Source organism: Oncorhynchus nerka, linkage group LG10, assembly GCF_034236695.1.
Source record: "Oncorhynchus nerka isolate Pitt River linkage group LG10, Oner_Uvic_2.0, whole genome shotgun sequence".
Classification (NCBI taxonomy): domain Eukaryota; kingdom Metazoa; phylum Chordata; class Actinopteri; order Salmoniformes; family Salmonidae; genus Oncorhynchus; species Oncorhynchus nerka.
In genome coordinates, this window is record NC_088405.1 from 19,035,414 (window position 1) to 19,043,353 (window position 7,940).

Here is a 7,940-nt window from a genome sequence, read left to right on the forward strand (position 1 = left end):
TGAAATGGCTAGCTAGTTAGCGGTGGTGTGCACTAATAGCGTTTCAATCGGTGACGTCACTCGCTCTGAGACCTTAAGTAGTTGTTCCCCTTGCTCTGTAAGGGATGTGGTTTTGTGGAGCGAAGGGTAACAATGCTTCGTGGGTGACTGTTGTTGATGTGTGCAGAGGGTCCCTGGTTCGAGCCCGAGTAGGGGCGAGGGGACGGACTAAAGTTAAACTGTTACATTGATGCTGTTGACCCGGATCACTGGTTGCTGTGGAAAAGGAGGAGGTCAAAAGGGTGGTGAGTGTAACCGATGTGAAATGGCTAGTTAGTTAGCAGTGGTGCACGCTAATAGTGTTTCAATCGGTGATGTCACTCGCTCTGAAACCTGAATTAGTTTTCCCCTGATGTAGTTGTTCCTTGCTCTGCAAGGGCCGCGGCTTTTGTGGAGCGATGGGTAACGATGCTTCGTGGGTGAATTTATTTATTTTAACCTTTATTTAACCTTTAGGTAAGTCAGTTAAGAACAAATTCAATGACGGCCTATCAAAATGCAAAAGGCCTCCTGCGGGGACTGGGGCTGGGATTCAGTTTTACATATATCTTTTTTTTAATATAAGACAAAACACACATCACTGCATAAAGAGAGACCTAAGACAACAACATTGGAAGGCAGCAACACATGACAACACAGCATGGTAGCAACACAACATGGTAGCAACACAACATGGTAGCAGCACAAAACATGGTACAAACATTATTGGGCACAGACAACAGCACAAAGGGCAAGAAGTTAGAGACAACAATACACTACGCAAAGCGGCCACAACAACTGTCAGTAAGAGTGTAAGTCTTTATTGAAGACTCATCTCTTCAGTAGGTCCTATGATTGAGTGTAGTCTGGCCCAAGAGTGTAAAGGTGAACGGAAAGGCACTGGAGCAACGAGCCGCCCTTGCTTTGTCTGCCTGACCGGTTCCTCTCTCTCCACTGGGATTCTCTGCCTCTAACCCTATTACAGGGGCTGAGTCAGTGGCTTACTTGTGCTCTTCCATGCTGTCCCTAGGAGGGGTGCGTCACTTGAGTGGGTTGAGTCACTGACGTGATCTTCCTGTCCGGGTTGGCATCCCCCCTTGGGTTGTGCCGTGGTGGAGATCTTTGTGGGCTATTCTCAGCTTTGTCTCAGGATGGTAAATTGGTGGTTGAAGATATTCCTCTAGTGGTGTGGGGGCTGTGTTTTGGCAAAGTGGGTGGGATTATATCCTGCCTGTTTGGCCCTGTCCGGGGGTATCGTCGGACGGGTCCACAGTGTCTCCTGACCCCTCCTGTCTCAGCCTCCAGTATTTATGCTGCAGTAGTTTATGTGTAGGTGGGGCTATTGTCAGTCTGTTTTATCTGGAGTATTTCTCCTGTCTTATATTTTATTTTATTAAATATTTTAATTTCACCTTTATTTAACCAGGTAGGCTAGTTGAGAACAAGTTCTCATTTGCAACTGCGACCTGGCCAAGATAAATCAAATCAAATCAAATTTTTATTTGTCACATACACATGGTTAGCAGATGTTAATGCGAGTGTAGCGAAAGGCTTGTGCTTCTAGTTCCGACAATGCAGTAATAACCAACAAGTAATCTAGCTAACAATTCCAAAACTACTACCTTATAAACACAAGTGTAAGGGGATAAAGAATATGTACATAAAGATATATGAATGAGTGATGGTACAGAGCGGCATAGGCAAGATACAGTAGATGGTATTGAGTGCAGTATATACATATGAGATGAGTATGTAAACAAAGTGGCATAGTTAAAGTGGCTAGTGATACATGTATTACATAAATATGCAGTAGATGATATAGAGTACAGTATATACATATACATATGAGATGAATAATGTAGGGTATGTAAACATTATATTAGGTAGCATTGTTTAGTGGCTAGTGATATACAGTATTTTACATCATTTCCCATCAGTTCCCATTATTAAAGTGGCTGGAGTTGAGTCAGTGTGTTGGCAGCAGCCACTCAATGTTAGTGGTGGCTGTTTAACAGTCTGATGGCCTTGAGATAGAAGCTGTTTTCAGTCTCTCGTTCCCAGCTTTGATGCACCTGTACTGCCCTCGCCTTCTGGATGATAGCGGGGTGAACAGGCAGTGGCTCGGGTGGTTGTTGTCCTTGATGATCTTTATGGCCTTCCTGTGACATCGGGTGGTGTAGGTGTCCTGGAGGGCAGGTAGTTTGCCCCCGGTGATGCATTGTGCAGACCTCACTACCCTCTGGAGAGCCTTACGGTTGTGGGCGGAGCAGTTGCCGTACTAGGCGGTGATACAGCCCGACAGGATGCTCTCGATTGTGCATCTGTAGAAGTTTGTGAGTGCTTTTGGTGACAAGCCACATTTCTTCAGCCTCCTGAGGTTGAAGAGGCGCTGCTGCGCCTTCTTCACGATGCTGTCTGTGTGGGTGGACCAATTCAGTTTGTCTGTGATGTGTACGCCGAGGAACTTAAAACGTACTACCCTCTCCACTACTGTTCCATCAATGTGGATAGGGGGGTGTTCCCTCTGCTGTTTCCTGAAGTCCACAATCATCTCCTTAGTTTTGTTGACGTTGAGTGTGAGGTTATTTTCCTGACACCACACTCCGAGGGGGCCCTCACAAAGCAGTGTGACACAGACAACAACACAGAGTTACACATGGAGGAAACAATAAACAAGCCAATAACACAGTAGAGGAAAGAAAGTCTATACACAGTGTGTGCAAAAGGCATGAGGAGGTAGGCAATAAATAGGCCATAGGAGCGAATACTTACAATTTTAGCAGATTAACACTGGAGTGATAAATGAGCAGATGATGATGTGCAACTAGAGATACTGGTGTGCAAAAAGAGCAGAAAAGTCAATCAAATAAAAACAGTATGGGGATGAGGTAGGTAGATTGGGTGGGCTATTTACAGATTTACTATGTACAGCTGCAGTGATCGGTTAGCTGCTCAGATAGTTGATGTTTATCAAAGTTGGTGAGGGAAATAAAAGTCTCCAAATTTCAGTGGTTTTTGCAATTCGTTCCAGTCACTGGCAGCAGAGAACTGGAAGGAAAGGCATCCAAATGAGGCGTTGGCTTTGGGGATGATCAGTGAGATATACCTGCTGGAACGCGTACTACGGGCGGGTGTTGTTATCCTGACCAGTGAACTGAGATAAGGCGGAGCTTTACCTAGCATAGACTTATAGATGACCTGGAGCCAGTGGGTCTGGCGACGAATATGTAGCGAGGGCCAGACGACTAGAGCAACAGGTCGCAGTGGTGGGTGGTATAAGGTGATGTGGTAACAAAATGGATTGCACTGTGATAGACTGCATCCAGTTTGCTGAGCAGAGTGTTGGAAGCTATTTTGTAGATGACATCGCCAAAGTCGAGGATCGATAGGATAGTCAGTTTTACTAGGGTAAGTTTGGCGGCGTGAGTGAAGGAGGCTTTGTTGCGAAATAGAAAGCCGATTCTAGATTTGATTTTGGATTGGAGATGTTTATTATGAGTCTGTAAGGAGAGTTTACAGTCTAGCCAGACACCTAGGTAATTATAGTTGTCCACATATTCTAGGTCAGAACCGTCCAAGGTGGTGATGCTAGTCGGGCGGAAGGGTGAGGGCAGCGAACGTTTGAAGAGCATGCATTTCGTTTTAGTAGCGTTTAAGAGCAGTTGGAGGCCACGGAAGGAGTGTTGTATGGCATGGAAGCTCGTTTGGAGGTTAGTTAGCACAATGTCCAAGGAAGGGCCAGAAGTATACAGAATGGTGTCGTCTGCGTAGAGGTGGATCAGGGAATTGCCCGCAGGAAGTGCGACATCATTGATATATACAGAGAAAAGAGTCGGCCCGAGAATTGAACCCTGTGGTACCCTCATGGAGACTGCCAGAGGTCCGGACAACATGCCCCCCGATTTGACACACTGAACTCTGTCTGCAAAGTAGTTGGTGAACTAGGCGAGGCAGTCGTCAGAAAATCTAAGGCTATTGAGTCTGCCGAAAGAATACGATGATTGACAGAGTCGAAAGCCTTGGCCAGGTCGATGAAGACGGCTGCACAGTACTGTCTTTTATCGATGGCGGTTATGATATCGTTTAATACCTTGAGCGTGACTGAGGTGTACCCATGACCGGCTCCGAAGCCGGATTGCACAGCGGAGAAGGTACGGTGGGATTCTAAATGGTCAGTGATGTTTATTAACTTGGCTTTCAATGACTTTAGATAGGCAGGGCAGGATGGATATCCGGTGTCCTGTGTGAATTTAAGTGTGCTCTCCTTAAGACCATGCCTCAGGACTACCTGGCCTGATGACTCCTTGCTCTCCACTGCTGCTCCAGGTTCAACTGTTCTGCCTGCGGTGATGGAATACTGACTTGTTCACCGGACATGCTACCTGTCCCAGACCTGCTGATTTCACATCTCTAGAGACAGCAGGAGCGGTAGAGATACTCTGAATGATCGGCTATGAAAAGCCAACTGACATTTACTCCTGAGGTGCTGACCTGTTGCAACCACTGTGGTTATTATTATTTGACCCTGCTGGTCATCTATGAACACCTTGGCCATGTTCTGTTATCATTTCCACCCAGCACAGCCAGAAGAGGACAGGACACCCCTCTGATTCCTCTCTAGGTTTCTTCCTAGGTTCTGGCCTTTCTAGGGAGTTTGTCCTAGCCTAGGTGCTTCTACACCTGCATTGCTTGCTGTTTGGGTTTTAGGCTGGGTTTCTGTGCAGCACTTTGTGACATCAGCTGATGTAAGAATGGTTTTATAAATACATTTGATTGATGGTCTCCATTTGTGTTTGTTTTGAACTATCCTTTTAGGGTGAGGGACAAGATATCGACCACTCCTTATGTAGATGTTTCACAAGAACACTTTCCTCACAATGTGTTTTCCAAACACCACCACATAATGTAGTGGAGTTTCCAATGTGTCAGCCATAGGGAACCACTGTTTGAAGCTCACTGTATGCAGTAAAGAGGGTCAAATAATACATACAAATACTAGATGTGTAACGCAGACACTGGGAGTTAGGAAGCAAGTACAGGGGGTCAAATAATACATACAAATACTAGATGTGTAACACAGACACTGGGAGTTAGGAAACAAGTACAGGGGGTGAATTTAATAATAAATAGAACAATACAAAACAAGAGTTTAGCATCTGGACATGAGAAAGATAACTAATACTGCCTGGGGACACAACCAAAGGGAATGACAGATAAAGGGGAGGTAATCAGAAGTGATGGAGTCCAGGTGAGTCTCATGAGACGCAGGTGCGCGTTACGATGGTGGCAGGGGTCCATAATAATAAGTAAACTGCCGACAATGAGGAGAGGGGAAGGGGGAGTAGACGTGACAGTACCCCCTCCCTGAAGCGTGGCTCAGAAGCAGGACGCCGACCAGAGGAACGGTCCCGAGTATCAGGAGCAGGCCGGTCACCTCTGATGAGGCACGGGAACCTGAAGAGCCAGCTGAAGCGCGGGACCAAGTCGAGCCGGCTGAGGCACGGGAAACAGGTGAACCGGCTGAGGCGCGGGAGCCTGACGGACTGTCTAAGGCATCCCGGTAGCTCCGGCAGTGGCCCTTGGACCCGACATCACCAGCAAAATTTTTTTTTTTTTAAATGTAAAATCACTTTTGCTTCCATTTGTTGGGCCAGTATTCTGTAACGCAGACACTGGGAGAGTGCAAGCAAGTACAGGGAGTAAAATGAATAATAAATGGAACAATACAAAACAAGAGTAGCATCTAGAAATGGAAACATAACTAATACTGCCTGGGGAACGAACCAAAGGGAATGACAGACATAAGGTAGGTAATCAAAGAAGTGATGGTGAGTCTCATGAGGTGCAGGTGTGCGTAACGATGGTGGCAGGTGTGCGTAATAATAAGTGAACGGGCAACAATGAGTGCCAGAGAGGGGAGCAGGAGTAGAAGTGACAAGAAGTGCCATGCATTGCCCCCTGGTCGCATAACATTGGGGTTGAGTATGAGCAACACTGTTCAATCAAACTAGGCAGAAAGCCCAGTTCAGGGTCTGACCCTTTTTTTTTCCATTTCCGCCTAAAATATCCAAATCTAACTGCTTGTAGCTCAGGACTTGAAGCAAAGATATGCATATTCTTGATACTATTTCAAAGGAAACACTTTGAAGTTTGTGGAAATGTGAAATTAATGTAGGAGAATATAACACATTAGATCTGGTAAAAGATAATACAAACAAAAAAACACATGTTTTCTATTTTTCTTGTTACATCATGTTTGCAATGCAATAGAAAGGCCAGACAGTGATGTATGATTCTAGGTGTAATTTAGATGTTGTCCACAAGATGGGAGCAGTGTGTGCAAAGTTTCAGACTGATCCAGTGAAGAATTACATCACTACACAATATGTTGTATCATGTCTGCCAGGTGTTTGCCCAAATGCGCCGAATTGGTCAATTTATACATTATCAAGTAACTATAGCGAACATACAACAATGCTATGGTAATAAAATTGTTTAAGTTTACACACTCCCAGGAATGTCATACATGATGGGTCATTAGCTTCCTTACAGAAAAGACACTAACCTTCACACATCTAGAGGGCCGGGCGGCGTGTGTGTGGAGCCAGAGAGAGCAGTGGGGTCAAACTGTGGAACCCAGTTCCTACATTTGAATATAAAAATAGATTTTTTCAAACAAGACAATACTACATTTTTCATCTGGGACCCTCAGGATGACAAATCAGAGCAAGAATGTAAGTACATTATTTACCTTTAGAGGTGAATGTATCAAACCAGTTGCCGTGATAAAAGTGTTTTGTTGTTGTGCTCTATCCTCAAACAATGGCATGGTCTTTTTCTGCTGTAATAGCTACTGTAAACTGGACACTGCAGGTAGATTAACAAGAATTTAAGCTTTCTGCTCACATAAGACATGTCTATGTCCCGGAAAGTTGGCTATTGTTTACAACGTCATTCTAGTAACATTATCACATACTGAGCAACTACGGTCGTAGTATTAGGGACACCAATCCGTAGAGGTTAAAGACTTTGTTAAAGGGTAAGTTCACCCTAAAATCAAATCAGCCTTAGTTGAGCTGAATCTATATTACGTAATAAACATTTCCTGTAGATGTCTTTTAGTGTTTAGGCCTCAATCACAACTGAATGAGAAAGATTGGCACCATTACAATACAGCTAACGTTACAGCATACTGTACATCTTCCTATTTGCCTGGGTTAAGACAATACAGTATGGTTTTAGTTTGCAAGTCAGTCACACTGTTTTGCCCCTGCCTACCTGTGTGTTTCCCTTTAACTATCTCACAACTTGCTGTGTTGTAATTTAATAGGCAAGTCAGTTAAGAACAAATTTTTATTTTCCATGACAGCCTAGGAACAGTGGGTTAACTGCCTGTTCAGGGGCAGAACGACAGATTTGGACCTTGTCAGCTCGGGGGGGGGGGGGGGGGGGTTGAACTTGCAACCTTCCGGTTACTAGTCCAACGCTCTAACCACTAGGCTCCCTGTCCTTGCTGTCCTTGCTGCTCATTTAATTTATGTGAACTTGTTGGAAAGGAACTTTTGTTTGCATCCCTGCATCCATAATTATGGAATTGACAGAGGAAGACAGAGGAAGCTTGCTGTCCTTGCTGTGTTGTGAAACAACAACTCTAGTTTAACTTCTAGGGGTAGGGGGGGACTTTTCAAGACAGTTTTGAAAAGTCCTCTCCCTTCCCCTAGAAGTTAAACCAGAGTTTCCTCTGTCTTCCTCTGTCAATTCCCCAATTATGGATGCAAACAAAAGTTCCTTGCCAACAAGTTCACATAAATTAAATGAGCCATGACTTGAGCTGTTTTTTGGGGGAAGGAAACTCGACCGAGATCTCTGACTGTGACTGAAAGGGAAGGGATGCCTTGGAGTGAGAGTGCAGCACTGCTCAG